Below are 21,157 nucleotides of genomic sequence, written 5' to 3'. Positions count from 1 at the left end.
TAGATGTCTAGTTGCCTTCTGACCCTTATTCCAACCTCCCCTCCCACACCTCCTTGCAGATGGTGCCAGTAAGACCTTCTTCAATTTTCCCCACAAGTGTTACGAGTAGCTGGCATCAAGAATAGGAGCCCTGATGTAGCCAGGACCTCAGGTGGCAGACGCATCTTAAATGGATGTTGCTCACCCCTATTCAGAACATGGCTACATACACGTGAGTGCCACATATACAAGAGCTCCCACTGCTTGTGGGAGAAGGTAGCAAAAAGAAGCCTAGCGTCAATGCAGGTTTTATGCATCTGGGTTTTCAAAACAGGCCTACCAAAATACCAGCAGCATATGTTCCAGAGCCTGACCTTCGAAATTATATATATCAACTCAAACTAGTAAAACATTACAGTTCTAACCAGCTATTGTCCAAATATGGTATAAAGAGAATCGACAGAGGCAAGGACTGCATATGTGGCTCTTCTGCTCGCAGTATTTGTTCATAGCCGAGTTACATGCACCTGAAAACAGGGAGTTATAATGAAAGTGCTGACACAGACCCAACTGCAGGGTTACAGACAGCAATGCTATAATTAAACACTGCAGATTGCATTTTTGCTCAAGAGTTGCAAGCTTGACACAAATTAGACTGACAGCCCTACTTTAAAAATAGGGAAGAGGAATAAAAAGGGGTCCTTGATGAGCAGACCCTAGCAGTAAAACACATCAGCATAAACACAAACTCCTAGACAGAAAAAGAAAAAGATCACCAAAAAAAAAAAAAAATCTTACCTCCTCTATGCGTTTGCACCAAAAACCTTTATCATTATTTCAGCCCCTTACTGTTGCCTTGTACGACTCATATTGTGGTGCTAGAGAGATACAGATCAGCTCAAGTGGAGAGAGGTGGTGGAAGGGAGGGGAAGGAGCAACAGTTACCAAATTAGCAGGAAAAAAAAATAGAAATGCCTCCCCTAAGCATTTCAGCTTTCATATCACTTGCGTTGCCCTCTGATTACAGGCCTGATAACTCACGCTGAGACCAAAATATTTAATTTTTCAGAAGGAAAGAAATTGCAAATAATTTAAAATTCAGGGATGGAGAGAGATTTAAGTGACCGCCTGGACATTAAGTCACTGCTGGTTCCTTCATGCTGCCTGTCGTGTAAAAACACCCGTCATTTTCTCCATTCCCCTCCGAGATGGGCAGATTCTTGGAACATTACAAACACATGTTCTGGTTATTTTTACCTCCGAGTAAAATAGTGAATCACTGCTACTATAAACAAGTCTATTTAGTGCTGAACATATAAACGCACTGCGTGCCAGCTTCAAAAGATGCTATAAACTGGGTCACGATTTTCACCAAATACTGCTCTCTTAAGTTGCCATCCCCTCGCTAACCCCAGAAACCTCCCCCAGCCCTTCCCAAAAGTCTCCATCATTTTTGGAAAAGGAGGTCAGCACTGTATGACCTCAAAGAACTGCAAAGTAAGATGTGCAGAATGAAGGATTCTTGTGGTTAAGGTGCAAGACGAGAGATGGCGGCTAAAGGTGCTACCCTCAGCTTTGCCCAAGCTCTTCAGTTCCTAACTGCAACCCATGGACCATCATCACCGGCTGCTGAGCATCGGCAGCCACAGACCAGTGCTCAAATTGCTGTGTTAAAACCCACTCCTGAATCAAAGCTGCACCTTGCCATATTTCCATTCCCTAATGCTGTCTCCCAGGTTTTCAGGGTCTTGGCTGCGCTAAGCAGCCAGAGTCATATTACTTCCCTAATACTGATTCTCCTCGTCAGAAACAGAGGAACTGAACGTTATGGGACTGAGAGTGGGAAGGGAAATGGCTGCAAGAGCACAAATGGGAAAGGAGGGGCCCATAAGACGCATGCTCGGTGAGGACCTGGTTCTGGGCACAGAAGTGTGCGAGCCACTGCTCTCGACGCGCAGCGAGCCAGTTGCTGAGCTCAGTGTCTTCATTCCCAAGTCATACGTATTACCTCCTCCACCCTTGGCGAAGGGAGAAACACTATAAAAAAAGAGATTAAAACTAAATCAAAGTGGCCCTTCTGGGTTACTTTCACACTGAAATGCAAGTAAGATTTAACAAGTTTCCACACATCCGAGTGGTAATAATATTGCAGCATCCAATGCCTAGATAAACCCATTTTGATCTCTGTCCTTGCTGCTCTTTTCAAGTGAAAGCCAAAAATAAAATTATAACACAACAACGCTGCAATTAGCTACATGTAAAACTAATCACCACAACACTGCAATTATTATTTGCCCTCTTGACTACCTCACCCTCTTTGTTCAGCTGGAGATAGCAGTATCTCGACCTTCAAGTTCCCTTTTGATTTGCCAGGTTTGCATCTCTCCCCTCCCCTCTCCGTCTCAGATTCAATGTAGGCCACTACTTACATGATTTCCTTTAAGAACAAGAAATCATTTTAGTTCCAAGAATTCAAGAGACTAAATTAGTTATTTGTACTTTTAGTCATTTCACCATTAGGCTTGTGCATGGATGATTATACAACAATTTGCTTCCACGCAAATACAAAGACTTTATATAGGCAGACTTTATAAATACACCTTTTACTTCAAACTGGAAGTCAATCCTGACAGGCAAATTATAATGTCCTGAAAATAAGATGGGGGTTATGGAACTGGATCCTGGACTTCTGCGGTGCTAAGACGCAATTCAATAACAGCTATTCATTCCTTAAAGGAAATAGTGTAAGTGTGGAATTTACCTGACACAGAAATTGGATTAAAAAAAAATGACCCAAGATTGATTGTATAAGACCTACTAAGAAAAGACAGCAACACTCTAGTTGCACTGCTTGCTCAACATGTAAAGTAATCACAGCAGATTGATAAATCCTTAAATAGATCATTTACTCTATATTTTCAAGTACTACACATATTATATTTCATGGACACCACACATTTCTACTCGATATAAACACCGACAAGCCCAAAAAGCCCTACTGCCTCTTTAAGATTGCTTTTACGCTTCATTTAAAGTCCTTAGATAAGTATTTCATATTAAAAAGGAAAATAAAGCAAAACCCAGTAAAGCTCTAAACTGAACATACGTTGCAGGCGCTTTAATCAGGGCTTTGGTATGGCGTGCACTTTGTCCAACCAAACCGTGCAAGCTCCCGACCTTCAAATTCCCTTCCTTCGAGGTCTGTACATAACCTTCCTTAAAGCACAGGTGTCCCCTATGAAACACTTTCAAAAAGAAGCCAAACTCTCCTGGGACTTGCGGTCCCCAACGTCCAGTGCCTGTGCCAGAGTCGTCTGTAGCTTAGGCCCCAATTCACAAAAGTTCTTTAGTATTTGGTGATCATCCCTGTTGGGTTTCCTTTCGACTACTCGCATACCGGACTGAACTGAGGCCTCATACTGAACGCATTACAGCACAGAGCTAAGTCAGGCATTCATTTATAAGCAGGACAGTTGATTAATCTTTGAAAAAAAGTACGTAAACAGTGATTTGTCCCCCCAGTACACACACACACACACACACACAGTCTCACACTTCTCTTAAATAAACCTTTTGTGTTTGAAAAGCAGCAAAGTAAGCATCTCTAAGAAGTGACTGCCTCTTTCCATATGGTCCATTTTAAATTGTTTCCCGACCAGTACTTAAGCCAGGGAACGGACACTTTGGGCATGCAAAGCTTGCTGTGCTCCAATGGCTGGATTGATGCTTTGTCCCACTGGCCTGCCTTTGCAGAAAGTTGCTAGGGTCGCCTGCCAAGCAGACAGAAAGACAGTGCAAGGGAAGCCAGAGCTCAGACCAACACACACTGCATCCTCGAATGAGAACAAAACACGTCAGGGGCTGTAACTGGTAGGCTCTTCTCCAAATGGACTGCAGCACTGCTGCACAGTTAATACCAATTAGTGCAACCACGGACAGAAGGGAAGGAGCCGAAGTTGCGTGTGTCTGAGTTGGACTTTTATCAATTAGAGCTATAAAGCCAGAGACCTGCTTCCACAGGAAGAAGGGCTGTGTAAACCTGGCCATGAGGACCTGAACAGGCACTTCATCTAAATCGGGCATACATGGGGCTAAGGGTACTCCTGGACACGGCTGGGCCTGGGCATTTCTCTGCTCCTTGCTGAAAACCACTAAGTTTTCAACACAGGATCTCACCCCCCCCGGGAATGTTTGTGACACATTTCCTCCTCTTTGTGGTGAGGAAGAGCTCTCTCGTTCGCCTCCCCCAGCAAACCAGTAAATATTAAAAAGTGCAAACATTAACCAACCAGTTCTGTACCTGCAACCCTGGCATTGGCAGCGCCATGATGGGAGTCGATCACATTCATGTTTCTTCTTTAGGAAGTCATGTGAACACTGCAAGATATTTGACAAACAATGCGATCTGGAGCAGAGCTGAAGTTGCTTCATGGGGACGGAGCATACCTCACCTTCAATGTGAGGCAGATAATTTGTTATGTGAGTAATTGCAAGATGATGCAGTGTATTATATGCTTGCAGGGAATAAATAGGTCATAGCAGAAGTGCTCAGAGTGCAGCCCTGTCAGATTCCAATGGATCTGAGCATTTTGCTAAATACCTTGTCACAAGGACACAAAAAAGGAAAGGAAGTAAATAAATGACAGAAGGTCGATGGACTACTATTTAGCAACCTCAACTGGGCTTCGAAATTATGATTCTGGAACAGGATCGTAGCACTGGAACACGTTACCCAGAGAGGTGGTGAGATCTCCATCCCTGGGGGGTTTTAAGACCCGGCTTGACAAAGCCTTGGCTGGGATGATGTAGTTGGGGCTGGTCCCACCTGGAGCAGGGGGTTGGACTAGATGTGACCTCCAGAGCTCAGCTTCCAGGCCTACTTTTCTATGATTCTGTTTAAGGAAAAAGTAACAGTGAGCAGACTTCGGTGAAGTCCCAGCTTTGCCCCTTCCAAAGATAGCATGGTGCTTAAGGACACACACAACTCTATATAGTACTTCAGTTCACCCCGCATAAGATTTATACAGGGGTTTGGACGGGGTAAGTGGGGGAGGTTGTGCAAACCAGCAAGAAGGGAAAATAATTCTTAATCCTTTAAATGATAATACAAAACAACCACCATCCTCCAAATTGAAATGAAATGTTTTGGGTCGCGATCAAACAAGAAAAGCTTTATGAGGCATGCTATCCCAATGAATATATTTCATTCTCCTCTCAATTCCATCAGAGAATCTTAGTCAGAACAAATGAGGAGCCAGTTAAAGACAAGTTTCTTCAGAGCAGTCGTCTTCCTGGTTAGAAAGCTCCCCCTTGCTTGAACCCACTGCTGCCATCCAATTCCCCCCTGCCTTTTTTTTTGAAATCTCAGCCTTTCCCTCTATTCTGCCCCTTGTCTTCTCCTTTCCCTCCACCCCTGATGTTTTCAGGATGTTCCTAGAAGCCGCTGAGAGACTGGAAACTTTAGAAACTAACATTGACACCATTCTGCACTTTTTGATAACCTTCTTTTTTCCCCCCCCTGTGCATTCAGGCTGCAACACTGTTCAAGAACCAGCTTGGGCTCTCTCAGCAGAGCCATGCATTTAAATGGATGTCTTCACAGTAAGGAATAAAACAATGTCCTTTTGGAGAGAACACAACTTTGTGGGTTTCAGATGGAAAACCCGGCTGATGTGTTCACCTCGATTTCACTGAGACCAGCTGTCTTTGACACACTTAGCTGCAAAGTGAGCTCTCATCTCAGTGAACTTGCATTACACTAGAGACCCACCATCACTCGACATGTTCCAGTTAATTGACAGCGGGGGCACACAGGTAAGTCCAATGCATGAGGATTGTGTTAGGTAGCAACCTGGTTCCATTACAAATTGGAAAGGAAACAAAACATGGCTTAGTTCTCCATGACAGACCTAGGAGCGCTGGCTCCAGGGCAGTCAGCATAGTGTGCTGGAAACCCCAGAGCCTGGGGCTCCCCAGCTCTCATCTCCCCATCAGGAGGCTACCAAACGGCTGGCCAGGCAAGCTGGCAGGAAACAAGGCAGGTACTGTTGTAACTTTATTAACACAGAACATCTGTGGGATGCTCAAACTTCAATCAACTTGTTAATAGACAGAAACTAGGTGACAGCTTGAGTCACAAGAATGAGTCGACTATGCTCATTCCGTTTGGATGTCCTCTGGGTGCTCCCACTGCAAAATGCCACATTCCTTCTCCACTACACAACTCGTTTAGAGACTGAAGCCGCAGTCATTTAAGACACTCCAACATTTATAATTTGTCATTAAATAGTTTTGCTGCAGAGTCTCTGCACACCAAACTCCACTGCATGCAAGCCCTTCCCTGCTTCTCGTTATCTGCTGTTGCTAAGATTTATAAACGATTTCTAAATTAAACCTGAAACTGCCATGACAAATGTTTACCTCAATATGACCTGAACCGTCTGAGGCAATGAAATGTATGTGAGGATATTTTTTAAAAGTATAAAACTTCTTGTAAATACTGAATCACAAGAAGTACTTGTCTTATTGAAGGACTATGGAAAATAACTCAGGGCTATGCCAAGTCCCAAATGTAGATGCCATTGTACCAGCAATGAATAGCTTACCCAGTTCAGAGAATTCAAACTTTGCTGACCAGAAACCAAAATCTGAAGGGTTCGCCTGTCAAGTTCTGTTGGCATATCCCTGTTGACGGTTCCTTTTAAGTGCAAAGATGCCTTAGTCTCCCTGCGTCTTAGATCCCAGCTGCACAATGGGAAAAGAGCTCTTCCATACTTGCACAGAAGTGCTGCGAAAATAAATGCATTACAAACTGTGAGCCACTCAGGTGTTATAGAGGCGGAGGTACTAAGTGCACGAGACAACAGAGGGTAGAAAAAGAAATGCAAGCAGCAACAGGAAACCACCGTGCAGAGGTGCACCCTGGGCACTCCGGAGGGTAGGGGAGGCTGCGGCACCTACATTTAAATGGGCTGGCACCTATTTCTTCCTTTGTACAGGGGTGCTGGAAGGAGGGAAGGGGGCATTGCTGTACAGTGGTCCCCTGGTATCTCTACAGAACTGAACAGGGCTCTTTTTTTACTACCCCAACCCCTAAAGGAGCAAAGTACCAAGCTGATTTATACCTGGGTTGTGTTTTGGAACCAGAGTGCTGTAAAGCAGTTGAGAACCAGTTCAGCTGGCACACTAGGAGAACATACTCCCTAAGCAGATTTTTAACTTTTTTTTTTTTAAATCACAGATATCAATTGTTTATGAAAAGGAATTTAACATCCATACCTTGCAAAACAAATATTAAGTCTTTATAATGAGCCTTATATTAGTGGGAGAAAAAAAAAAACTGTCCCACCCTTCCATATAGTAAGTCTGCTAGCCAATAAACTAAATTCCAGAAAATATTAAGATTCCTCAAATAGCTGAGGTTTCAGTCATCAAGTTGTATATATACACATTTGACTGCACAGTGTTGCCTGCTTTAAAAGGTCATGCTTGCATGTGTCAACCTAGAGTTCTCACTGCCTTAAAAAGTACTTACAAGTTTAGCACACAACAGCCAAACATAAGCAATGGGACTGTGCCTACCCTCCATACACAACAAGGACTAATTAAGTGTCTTCAACACTCATTGCAGAAAACCCTCAGTTACCATATGGTCACTGATTGACAGCGTGGTAATTACCAGCTTACATCAGTGTCTTCTGCAATGAATACTCGTCAAAATGACAGACCCCTGATCACAGATGCCCATCTCCAAGTTCTTCCACTGGATAGAGAGGACAATTTGGAGACTTCACAGGAGTTGAACTTGCAGTGAATTAACTACTCCACGAAAAAGATAGCGGTGTTGTCATCTTTCTTTTATGACAAGCAAGGATGCCTCTGATGCTGACTTAAACCTTCACTAAGGATGTTTGTCATTTAACTCTGGTCCCCAAGCCTTAAATGCAAACCACATTCCGATACCGAGAAACACTAAAAATGTATATACAGTTGTGCTGAACAGGTTGTTGAAACACCAGAAAAGAGCGGTACCTGCAGGAGGATAAAAGGCTTGATTTTCCTCCTGAGACTAAAGCAGCAGCACCATACTTCTGTTGCAAGTATTTCTTGGGGGCAGCGTTTTGTACTTCTCAAGCCTCTTTTTAAAGCACACGTTTGCTTTTTGCACAGTACCAAGAATAAAGGAAGTTTCAGGTCAAACCCAGATGCATCCTAAGCAGGCTCTTAAGTGTAAGGAGCAGCCAAACAGCAAGTAAGCTCCCTCGCACAGCTCTGCTAGGGCAAATCAGGCTACTCCGAGCCTGGGCCTCTCTTGCTGACCCTGCCAACAGTGTGGTGGCAACTGTGTGATATGCATGAATGAGGACGAGGAGGAAACCAAGTTTATTTTTGCTTGTAATCTAAACTTTGCACATCTCCACACAGTAGCCTGGATTTCAAAGCTGAATTCAAGTTTCTGTTCTGCGCACAGCATGTGGTCACATTCTTACAAGGGCTGGGCTTTATTTGCCACACCTTGTTTAGGCTAGGTTCAGCCACATGTCACATGCCCATCAACTTCAGTAAAAGCATCCAAGCTCACCCAGAAAATGCAGGCAACTCCCTTTGGCAAAACTACCATGACTACAAAGCAAAGCAACAAGATGAATTTAACCCCTGAATTAACAGTGTTGGTAGAACAGGATAGATCGGGGGGTTCCACACTCGACAGTAACAGGACGGAGCATTTATGCAGCCTTTTTAAACAGGGTTTGAAATAGCAAATATGCAGAGAGGGAACAGGAACAGAAGGGAAGAGACTAGTCTCAAGGCCACACAACAACTGTGACAGCGATGAACCCCGAACTGTTCCACCCATTAGACCATACAACCTCACACCACTGCTACATGAAACCAGAGACCAAATCCAAACCCAGGAAGGGCTGAGGCAGGCTTCAAGCCTTGCCATCCAGGCTAGTCACTATTTTGGGTGGCAGCACCTGCACTTCTGCTGGAGCTGTGACATATCTCTCTGGGTTTAATGTGTTCTGTCCCCTCACTGTAGGAGGACCCCCATTTTCTGTAACTGGTTTTTCCAGTGCATCATGCTGGGAGCAGGAAGTTGACAGATGTAGCTCTGGGTTAGGATTCTACTCTGACGACCAGGAGCCTGGAAGACAGGCACTGTAAGGCCCTACTTGCAGGCATCTGTGTCTTTTATCCAACCCCTGGTCTCTTGCCAAGTGCTACAAGCTTAGGGAAGACTCCCGATGACTTCAAAATGAACCTTTCCCAAATAGGGACTGCAGGATAGCTTCTGATTGTATTTCCTTAGCAAAGGACTTGGTCCTTGCCAGAGCTGCAGAGCTGAACAAGAGCACTTCATCCCTCTGCAGCAATCCCTCGCACCAGCCTTGGGGGCCCAGAGCTGGTTCAGGACACGAAGCTCCTTCACCCTGCGGCAATTCCCACAACACTGAGGGAGCTGTCGGATCTTCACCAGCTCCGTGTTGGAAGCTGCATTCAGCCCTTCCTGGGCACAAGTTCCTGCAACATGAAGTTCAGGAGGCCTCCCCCATCCCTGGCTTCTACCCTATCAACTTTAGACCCCTTGCTAAAGGCTCTGAAAAGGTTTACATCTTTCTGAAGCTGACTGTCTTCAATGGAGAAAACAACTCTGGCAGCCTCCCTAAAACTTCTGAGAGACATGCATCTGGCACCCACCCTCAGCAAAAAGACTTCCTATAGTTGTACACGGTTTTGCATGAGTCACTGCAGCTTCCAGAGATCAAGCCTCATTTCAGCAAAAATAGCAAACCATTATACAGCTGTTTGGAAAAAAAATCATATGGGCAGTTGGACTTCTGGTTTCAGAAGACGTAAGACGTTGAACTACAGGAGAAGAAGAAAGCATCATCAACCATACGCTAAGCAATGGATCAGCTAAGCAGCAATGGCACCGGTTCCATGCTCCCATGCCCATCAACAGCCTCGGATCATCAACATCATCGTCAACAGCCAAAACACCTCTCCAATAAGGACACAAGCAGCAACTTAAAGGAAAGTTAATAAAAAAAAAGAAATTCTTTCCAGTCTCCATACATAAGATTCTTGCAACATTCCCCAAAACTTCCCTGCTCAAAATGTATGTCTAGGGCAGACATTGAACAAGCAAGTTTTGTCCTCCCCTCCACACCTTCGAATACAGAGATGCTTAAAGTGTTTTGTCACTATCTACAATATCCTTAATTTGCACTGTTATTAGGACAACCTTTTCCCCCTTCTGCCAATTATGAAAATTAAAACTTCCATTCAATCGTCTTTCCAATGAACAGTGATGCAAGTAGCACTCGAGACATTGTGCATCATTTAAATCAACAATTTTAAAAGATACATATATGGGATTTTTCAGTCCCTCTCCATACAGTTGCAGTTCCCACTTTAACTGACCTGGCACAAAAAATGATGTCACCAATCACAATAAAACAACGTTTCCACAGCTAGGGTGTATTTGCATTATTTACTTGCACTAAGGGCCCAGAACCCTGATTCAGAGTCATATTCAGCTCTGCTACAAACAAACACTGAAACTAGTTGAGTTATATACATTGAGTAGTGCTTCATCTTCTACTAAACGGTCAACAAAAAAAGCGTATATGTAACCAAAACAGGCTACAAAATACAGCATTACAGGATAAAAGAGCTGTGCATTACCAACAGCTACATCTTGCCCAGGTAGTACCTACTAGTATGAAAACAGCCTTCAGGAAGTCTTTTAACAAAGTCCCCAAAAGTGATCCATGTCAACATTTGACTTGTACTCTTCTGATCAATAAGCCAATGCCGGGTACTCAAAAGAATACCAGTGCTTTATGACTATAGATCATTTTACTGCTTATCAGCTATAACATGAGCACAGATATCACCAGGTGGGTTAAAAGTCTGATGTGTATTTGCATTAACCGACCATGCAGTCTGCAACAGCTAACACCTGCAAGTCACAGCTTTTCATCCAACCCATATTTTTTCAGTTTTATTTTCAATGACAATGAGTGTCCAAACAAAGCTGCAACCCAAAGCATACAAAAGTAGCACTTGTCTTAATTTATGTTATAGGCATCAACAGATAGTCCCAAGAATAATTAATTTTCAGGCTTCGTAACCAATATGAGTATTCAACGTGGGTCATTAATGTGCCAAGTCTCATGGTTATCATCCTGAACTGTACTTGCAAGGTACCGCTCACTCGAAAAGAAACCAAGCAAGCTTGAATCGTGCTTTATTTGAAATAACCTTACCCACTGGACTGTGATTTACTGTGTGCTAAGTGGCATGTAAATGGATGCTCCTCTGGATGTCAGCCATCTAAAATGAGAAGTTTGGGGGCGGCATTTCCTAGTTAGCCTTACTTCAAAAGCATTGAGGATTGAGAAGGAAATTCTACATACAAAGCATGGTTTATATGGGATGGTTATAGTTTGTATGGGATGGTTTGGATAGGGATGATCCTGCCTCAGGCAGGGGGTTGGACCAGATGACCTCTGGAGGTCCCTTCCAGCTCTGCTTCTCTATGAAACAAGGAAAAACCCTCTTCAGCTTCTGCAAATGCACCAAGTGCCCACAACTCCGATTGCAGGCAGTGGGAACTGTGGGTTCTCCAGACCTCTGAAAAGCAGTCTATAGCTATTATGACACATCCAATGTTGTAATTTAAATGCGATGAGCGTAACATGTTTTCAGTATTAGAAGACATGAGATGGGGAACATCTTTGGATGCAAATATTTCAACGAAACCCCAAACATTCCTGCAAGCCTCTAATCTTTGGTTTCAGCCATTCAAAAATGAGCCTTTTCTTTTTCTTTACTATAATAGTTATGCAATGTGGCTTATTGAGTAATACAGTAACTGCTACTGGTTATAATGAATTTCCAAAAGGCAGCGTTTTCCAACAACATCTGACATAACAATGACTATTACCTACTGTACAAGCACACGTACCGTTCCCTACATGGGTATGTTAAATACCGCAACTTTGTACACTTTCAGCAATCCCACTTAGCCAATTTAATTAAAAATAATCTGCTTTGGTCATATCCCATCCGTCACTGATCCATCTGCCTTCAGCAGTGTGAAATGCAGGTAACAAGAAGGTCTTTGTTAGGCGGGGATCACATTTGTAAGTTATTAGCTTCTGCTGGCAATGTTGACACAGCCAAGTTACAAAGTTCTCAGACAGAAGGTGGCAAGTGGTTTACAGTTTAACCATAACTTGCCCTAGGATGGCAATAGCAGCTTTTTTAAACTCCACATTTAAAAACTGTATGCCAACAACAGGGATTTAACAGCAAGGTAACAGCTAAGGCAAATAAATGCTGCTTGTTAAGAGAACCAGGTGACCAGGCCTCAAATCATAACGTGTTGGCCATGTGCTCACATACTAAGGTGATACACACAATGCACGCGCACGTAGACAGCTTACAGTTCTCCAATCTACTTTAGCTCCTACTCACCTGGCTTGTGGAGGTAACATAGGATTGAACAACATGAGAAATGCAGGCTCAGAAACCTCTCCTCTCTCCTTGCGGCAACCCCTTATCAAAGCAGTGAAAGTGAGACAATCTACTATTGCTCTGGCAGGTAGCGCACGTACACGGCCATGTCTCAGCATAGTCTAGGAAAAGCCATGAAGGCCTCACACCGACACTTGGACTCTTTCCGGCCACCTTAAATCCAAGAGCCTCAAAGTACTTCACACATCTAGAGTTAAAAGCTCAAAACACACTAAAGGCAGGCACACATCAAGATTACAGTCTGCCTAAGAGAAAGCACCACTGAAGGTCTCACTTTATTATGCTAAACAGTTTGCACATTCAGTTGCTAAACTGATTTAGCAGAGCTTCACTTTCACTTATTAAAGGCTGTAAATTATGTGCACCTGAATAATAATTAAACAAGTCTGTTACTACACTGGAACTAACAGTGCATTTATTATTATTATTATTATATTTTAAATGTCACACATGCAAAAGGACCATGATCCACAAGACAAGAGGCTCCTTTTATCTGCATGGGACTCCTCAAGTCTGGCGTCAAACTACTGACTTCAGCACATTTATACTGGTATGAGAGAGAACACAATTTGGCCTTAAAGTTAAGACGTGGTTAAAAGTAGGCGAGTTTAAAAAAAAAGAAAAGAAGTCCAAATTGGCTGCTGTGTGTACATATAGCCTTGTCTTTATCCTACAGGAACAGTCAATATTTTAAACCTGGCCATGGTATTCATTTAACACGATGATAGGTGCAGCACAAGATGCTTAGGATAGGACAGACCCAACAAATAATTAAAATTACCCTGTCACGTTATATGGATGATGCCAACTGGGAAGAAAACTTGGAGGCAGGGATGTACTGCTCTCTTTTAGTAACAAGTCCTAAAAGTATTTTAAGTGAAAAGAGCTAGAGGTATATCCCTTTCCCCAAGCTCTTCAATTCATGTTGCGCATTTGACAGCACCCTGTCCTTGTCACTGCTTGTCCTGTAGGCTGTTTTTCCCTTGCTGCAAAGGCCCTAAGACAAGGGAAGCAGAACAATCCCCCCCCGCTTCCCCTCAGCCTTCAAGTGTATTTTTCTAAAAACGTACCATTTGCCATAACAGTTATGGGACACTTCATCAGGACATGGATTTTGAGAAACACTAAAAACAAAGAAGAACATCTGTGTCCTTGAGAGCAGGTTCTTGTTAACCTCAGAGCTCTTGCCTCTGGACAGAAACTGGTGAGGCACATGTTGTGCTCTCAGCATCTGGCAAGAACACCTGCAGGGCGACTTGCGGTACCGAGCGGTGACATAGTTTAGAAGGCAAGTTCAATCTGCAACGCAACTCGGGGCTGCTTAAATATGTTGAAATATGAGCATTTGGGGGGGTGGGAGAAGGTTGGAGATTATATTTGGCACACCTACATTGTCACTTTAGTTCCTATTTAAAAAAATGGATTCTTTTTATTGCAAAAAAATGGTAACACGTTTTCCTGTGCAAAATGCCTGCCGCATTCTGCTCACAGGTTAGTTGCATTCCAGGGACACTGCCAAGAACTTCAGGGGCCACTTGGAAGGTGCTTTTTTCTGTTAATGGAGCCTATCAGGATGAATCTGAAAGCCTAAGCAATATCCTAATTCCCTTATGGAGCAGCTCAAAAATAATTAATGGGCAGACTGGTAGGAGAGCAGAACACACGACAGGGACAGAACTGGGGCAGGGAGAACCCACGAGCACAGGCATCACAACCAAGAGGTAAAACAGGTTTCCCCATCTTGACTGGAATGCAATAAAAATGTGTACTTCTCTGACATCCCTATAACAGGGGCTAAATCTAAGAGACATGGCAACAAAAGGATGAACCCAGTCTGTTCTCCCCATTCCTCACCCCCAGCCACCACTTCACCCCTCACCCTACATGGGAAGGGCCTGGGAAACAGAGGAGTGTCACAATGAGACTCAATGATCAGCAAATTCTTGGTCTGCCAGACCAATGCAGGACTGTGAACATGCCCCCAGCCTTGTCATGGTAAACTCAGCAGCTTGTAACTCCTGTATTATGAGGGGACAGATAATCTCCAAGGAACCAAGTTCTGCCTATTTGAAGCTTCAAAGATAAAAGCTCCGGTTTCACTCTGCACCTGGAAATGAACTGGTGCAAGTACCTGGAACACTGAAATAAATTGCTTCTCCACAAGACACCAGGCACTGGTACTGGGGCAGTCATATTCTCCGTTCCACCACCATTTACACAACTTCACCCAAAAAAGGGAGCTTGGAGAACCAGCAATAATTAGTAAGACGATCAGTGCCACAGGGAAGCACTGACAGTTCTCTAATAATGGGCCCATTATCTCTCCTTAAGGTTTGAAATCCACCAGCAGACACACGACCCCAACACACAGGTGGTAGCTTCGAGTCTCCCCCTTCTCTACCAACAGGAAAGCACACAGCGACAACCGCACATTTGTCTCGGCAGAAGCTGACGGCTCAGGATGTTCCAGCTGATCGTATCTGTGAAGTACATGAGTCCTTGGAGGAAGCTGCCACTGATTGCAGACAGTAAGACTTCTCTCACCTTCCGCCACCCAGAAATAAGCCCATGGGTCAGGAGCTTTCTGGGTACAGAGAAAGCAAAAAGCCCTCACTCTGCCTCCTGAACAGCCACAGCATGAGACTGCAGTCCTGTCAGTCAGCCAAACTCAGCCTGAGACTAGCTGCTGATGCTCTAGCTCTCTCCCGCTCGCTGCATCAGTACAGCAGGGACACGTTAGCCAGGAGAAACGTATAGACGGAAGATGCTCGAGTCCTACCACATCAAACATCATACGGCCTTTCTGCATACATAGGAACTGTTTTCCAAGTGAAACTAAAGTGATTTCAGAAGCAAACAATAGGGAAAGAGTTATGTCACCCAGTGGATAGTAAAAGACAACCTCAAAGTCCTGGAGATATTCGTCTGCCTATGAGAAAAACCTGGCCTTCTACCCCATGGGTGCCAATCCCAAATCACAGTGTCCTCGTAGACAGATGGAGTCAGTCGCCAGTTGTTAACATCCTGTGACTGGCCTGACAACCTCTGAGCACACTAAACGTATTTCCTACTTTATGAAAACAATATAAATGCTAAACACCTACAGCCCAAGTTTCCAAAATAATGAATGAGTTTGGGCGCCCAACCTGCACTGCCTCTGAAAATCCCTGTTGCAGCATTTTCTGTCAAACTGGGCTCTCACTATGGCTTAAGTCAGACACCTAAAACATACTAATGAAAATTAATCCTTGTGTGATAGGCGTGGGATAGAGGAAAAGCAGTATGTCAGGCACCTTTTAACAGCATTTTTTTTAAATATCTGCATGCTTAAAGGCTACTTTGGCAATTAACTAATAATAATGTTAATGACTTAAACACACTCTATTTCCTTTGCTTTCAATACTGCAGGGTGAACTTGTCTCATGTCTGCTTTGCCTAACACATTATGCTTAGTTTGAAAGATCATTTTTAGCACATGCCAGGCATTGTACCCCAAAAATAAGCGGTCTGCAATACCTCCCCCTCCACACCCCTGTACCACTCTGAACCATTACCCTATAACATGTCTCATTTGACCATTGATGATCCTCTGCCATGGCCTGCTTGGACATTTATTAGGAAAAGCACTACCAAATCAACTTGGAACATATTCAGCTGGAGTCTTACAGCTTAGATTAATGCTATTTAATCTTGTAGTTGTTTCAAATGCTGGAGATTCTCTGAGAAGCAGAATGGAGACAACACGATTTATAGTCTATAACCTGGTTTTATCCCTAAAGTCGTGTATTATAAGAACAAATACTGTTTGGGCCAGTAAACATGACACTCAATACGCTAACTGCATAACAGCCTCTACATGGCTTTTCTAAGACTCAAGAGACATGTTTATTCTATGTTGCTAGGGGAAAAAAGGTTTAGAAAGCAGCTTTTATAGAATAGACAAAAGCCATCCCCTCTGCAAAGGATGAACTGTGAAAACCTAATTAGAAAGGGAAAAAACTCACCACATTCAAGGAATCAACACAGGTCTTATGATACATGCCTGCTTTCCACACCACTGCTCAGGAAGGGAGCAATGGGCCCACACTCATCCCTAGCCATGCAATCTCAATCAACACAACCCTATATGGGACACTTTTTTATTTTTTTGCTTTTTTTCCCCTCTCTCTAATCTCGGGATTTAAAACATGAGATGTTAGCTGTCTGGACCATTGCCTCTCTAAGGTCATACAGGAACTTCTATGGAAGTCCAGTGTATTCCATTTAAGTGCATGGCTTCAGGACTGAGGAGAGACTATGCAGGGATGTACAGTCCTGTCAGTGCTGTGGTATTAGCAGCCCTGAAAGCAAGTAGCTCCCATTCTTTTCAAGGCTGCTACTAGTCAGTTCATAGTGGCACCCAGCAGCCTAGCCCATGGGGATGGATAGCAGAGCTAACACTGACTCACTTGGGTCCTTTTCACGGCTTCTAATAGCAGCTCTGGGGCAAGCAGCCTTTGCTTCCCCATTGTCGGTACAAATACGCATGCAATTAAACAGTGCAGAATTGCATGACAGAGTAAACACAGGAACTGCAAGATGCTAGGTGCTTATGCAGGTTATCTACTTACGAGATATGCAGATAACCGAAGCTTGATACAGTACAAGTACTACCAAAAAAGTACAACTGGCATCATGTCAGGCAGTTAAAGAAATGAGACTTTTAACTGGTATATGTATGAACATAGTATACTGTATTCCAAAGAGGTGTTGAAGAGAAACAGTGGTTCTAGAATGAAGAGCAGGAGAGGATCTTTGGGGAAACCAGTTCAGGACCACAGCTGGTCAGAAGATGAAACCATGAGAACTCCTACCTAATTCTGCAAGACCAGAGGTCATCGCAAGAGCAAAATGAACTTGAGTCTGTTGCACTTTCCCCAATTAAAATGATCAGACGGTCAAATTTAGCAATCTCACATATCCAAATAAGTACCCATTTCTATGGTAACTTGCCTGTGTGTCAAGGGATAGTGTTGGAAGAAAATTAAAACTGGCGCAACCACAAGGGGAGATCCAAATATGAAATGCATTATTTCAACTTGAATTTGGGACGGAGGTATGCTGGACATTCTGGCAGATTGGTAATGAAATTATTTCATTTGGTTTGTCTGCTGGACTAAACACGTCTAAATCTATATTAAAAAACAGTAATATCCATAGTTATGTTAGCTAGGATTAAAGTAAATTTGAAGAGAAAATAAATCACACCTGACCCCGTCCAAGATAGGCGATTTCACAATTCTCCATGTTGGTGGGGAGGGGTTGTTTTGGTTTTTTTACAGTTAATATGGGTCACTGTTAAAGATGGCATATTGGACTAGCTACCCCACCAGTCAAATCCTGCGTGACATATCTTACATCCAAAAGCTCAGAAGTAAGAATTCAGCATGATGGGAGCACGAATGTGCCGGTCTGTGACTTGTCAAAAAACTCCTGTTTTTAGCTTCCAAGCATGGAGGAGAAGAGATTAGTACAGTATTTGTAATGGTACAGCTTTAAGAAATCAACCACGCTAGAAAACATTTTGTGCACACAGTTATATCCCTTCTATTGGTCTGATCTAGTTAAAATCGCAGGGATTTATCTCTAATATGTGTAGGATTGGAATAAATGCATCTTCCACAATGTTTTACGCTCTACTTAACAGGTTTTCACTTTCTGAAATACAGTGAACTTGGTTCTTGTTCATGTTAGCACCAGAAAGCATATTACATTTTCAATTATATCCAATAACAGTCAAAACCTTATGAAGCTGTATTTCCATCCCATGACGTAACATTATGATGAAGAGCTATTCCCTGAACTAATTGTATAAGAAAATACTTCAAAGAGAAACTCATTTAAAGTGTTGGCATTTAGGAACTCAATTTCCATTGCAGAGCTGATGTTGTAGTTCAGCAAATTAATGAAATATTCCCAGGGCTTGATTGCCACCCATACAGGAACACCTCCAATGTATGGGTGGCAGGTTTAGTGCCTGAATATAAGCAGATTGTATCGAACAAGTTGAAATTCCTTTCCAGTTTTTGACACCCTTACTGGAGGCAGAGGGTCAAGTGTCTAAGCTCAGAAGTCTAAACAAAGTTGGTGAATAACTGAAGTTGACTATTAAGAACTATGTTGCTTACTAAACATCCTTCCAAGGAGAAGGGGCCACTATAGTTATACTTAATTTCCTATCCTCATGTTAATTACTGAAAAACATTTCAATTAGCTTCATCAAAAAAAGAACCATGAGCTTCTTCTGGATTTAGTGAACTGCAATCAAAACTAAGGAATGATTCCCATCTTGCAGTCACATAAAGCAACACCACACAAGGAAGCGTTTATGGTAACAACAGCAGGTCAAGAGCGCAGGCAATACCAGCTGAACCCTAACATACACTTATGCTACTAGATAGGTCCTCTTCAACAGAAAGTAACAAGTTTAATCAGACTAAAAACATAAAAGAAACACAAAAAGGTCAATACGCAATCTCAGCATAACATAAAAGAACATCAAACAACTAATACTCCAGAGAGGAAAAAAAATCCCCTTACAAAGGCAAGTGGGTCTACATGGGAAAGTATTTATTTATTTAGGACCAAACTGAGGGTGTGAACATACTAAATGCAGTTTGTAAAGAAGGACACGTTACCATCAGGAACCCACACATAGACTGATCCAATGCAACTCTCTTGTCTTTCTGTTCCTAACCCAAAGTGCAACTAAACCACAGTAATTCACCCCTGAATGAAACAAGAGAAAAAAAATGACTGTGGGTCAAAAGCAGACAGAGAAAGCAGTTACCGTGAATGCATTACCCCTCCCCACCAACCCCTTCACAGCAGCCTGTTTCTTCAGTCCATGCCCTCAAGTATGCTAGGCTAGCTAAGTCAATTTAAGTACAGGGTACTCCTAAGTAAACAGCCTCAGGGCTGAAAGTAAGCTACACACTTCCCTGGAATATGTACTTAAAACTTGGTAAATTCTGCTCACTACTTGGAGCAACAGCCTGCACTAAGCTTTCCACACCTCAATAAGACTAATGACCTCATTACTCAGAGCACTTTATGCCTTGAGTAGCAACCTTGAAATACCAGGACCTAGTCACTTGGCTGCTTCAGAACCGTAAAGCTGATGGCACATAGGTAAAGGGAGTAGGAGTGCATCTCTTGAACCCTGTGAACCGACCAGCGCAGCTCCAAGCAACCCAGAATCAGGGAAGAATCCTGGATCCTACGCAGCCAGCTCTGCAAACCCTTCTCCAAACATGAGAGTAAAGAGTCAAGCCTGAAGTGTGTGCAAAAGATTCACCTCCTGTGTCACCAAAAAAGGGAGGCAACTTGACATTCCTCAAAACCAAAATACTAGGATCCTTTTCAAAAATAACTAAATTAGTGGTTGGTTGCTTAATGTTGTCTATAAGGACAGAGAGCTTGTCTGGAACAGAGCAGAAGTCTATGTATAGACCAGTTTTAAAGTCTCTCTAAAATTGCCCTGAATTAATTTACTCTCCAGATGACACATCCAACAAATCTGACATGACACTGAATATACCGCGTTGTGACAGAGCACAGGACAAAAATACTACTGGGGTCTATTCGCGCAAGCTAATTTTTTGGCTTGGTTATCCGTGAAGACTGATTCAACTTAATATTTAGGCATACAACATGCTCATCTACTACACTGAAAGTAGCTTCCATCTTTTAGTTATGCCATCAGTGCTCTCAGACTAAGTGAAAATGCATGAAGCACACCACAAAGCATTCTACATGACCCTGTCTATTTGCAGATCGTGGTATCAGATTTAAACTATATTTGATAGATTGTGTAAACACCGGTCTCAAAATGAAAACATTAACATGTCACTGGAAATACATCGCTCTAGTACGTCACACCCCTCTTGGCAGGTACTCCCATCTCAAGTCTCACCAAAGCTGCTTGCTCTGGAGCCAATCTGGAGCCAAGAAACAAGTATGTTGCGTGTTTGGTTTAATTTGAGCCTTCAAACCCATTATAACCTCTAGTCTTCAAATACCAACACAAACTTACTAAACTATCCAATTTAAAAAAACAAACAAACATATACAGGTCCTGGATTCATCCAATGACAAGCTTTTAGCTTCTGCTATCCTCCACTTGCATGTTATATGGCAAATATCTTTTTAAAACATATATAAAACTCACTTTTCGTGGATGATGCTAGTCTGATGGGACACCAAGATCCCTCTTGTCCTGATGCGTCACTCTTTGATGAAAATACTGTGTATGAAAATAGATTATTTTTAGAACCAGCATGTGAAAGCACAGTACTTCCTGTACTAACCCCACCTCAAGTTACATACCCTTTTTTTTCTTTTTTAGTTTCTACAGCTAGCTTTTCACAACTCTTATCAAACACAGTACAGAGGATGAAGGAACAAACTGGGAGGAATTTGAAATGACAATTCCCTAACCTAACACTCAGTACAAAAAAAGTTTTGTTAAAACACATTGTCACTCTGAAGGCAGAAACGCCATCATTTTAATGACACAACTACCCGTCATGGCTATGAATGGACTCTTAAATATTTTTTTTATTTATAACACTGATCTTTTCCACAAAAA

At 42.8% G+C, this 21,157-nt stretch overlaps 1 protein-coding gene across 5 annotated transcripts in view; it reads right to left on the bottom strand.

The window, feature by feature from the left end:
- RAP1A (RAP1A, member of RAS oncogene family) overlaps positions 1-20,812 on the bottom strand; it is a 71,623-nt gene extending 50,811 nt beyond the window's left edge. For all 5 annotated transcript variants that reach the window (XM_019514070.1, XM_019514068.1, XM_019514069.1 and 2 more), the window contains exon 1: positions 20,738-20,812. The gene's annotated coding sequence lies outside the window, so the exon portion shown is untranslated. The remainder of the gene's footprint in view (positions 1-20,737) is intronic.
- Positions 20,813-21,157: the final 345 nt, after the last annotated feature.

This window comes from Gavialis gangeticus, unplaced genomic scaffold, assembly GCF_001723915.1.
Source record: "Gavialis gangeticus isolate Ggan-Ray unplaced genomic scaffold, GavGan_comp1, whole genome shotgun sequence".
In the NCBI taxonomy this organism is placed as follows: Eukaryota; Metazoa; Chordata; order Crocodylia; family Gavialidae; genus Gavialis; species Gavialis gangeticus.
The sequence above is the reverse complement of the archived record's forward strand: the minus strand, read 5'-3'. Positions and strand labels throughout refer to the sequence as shown.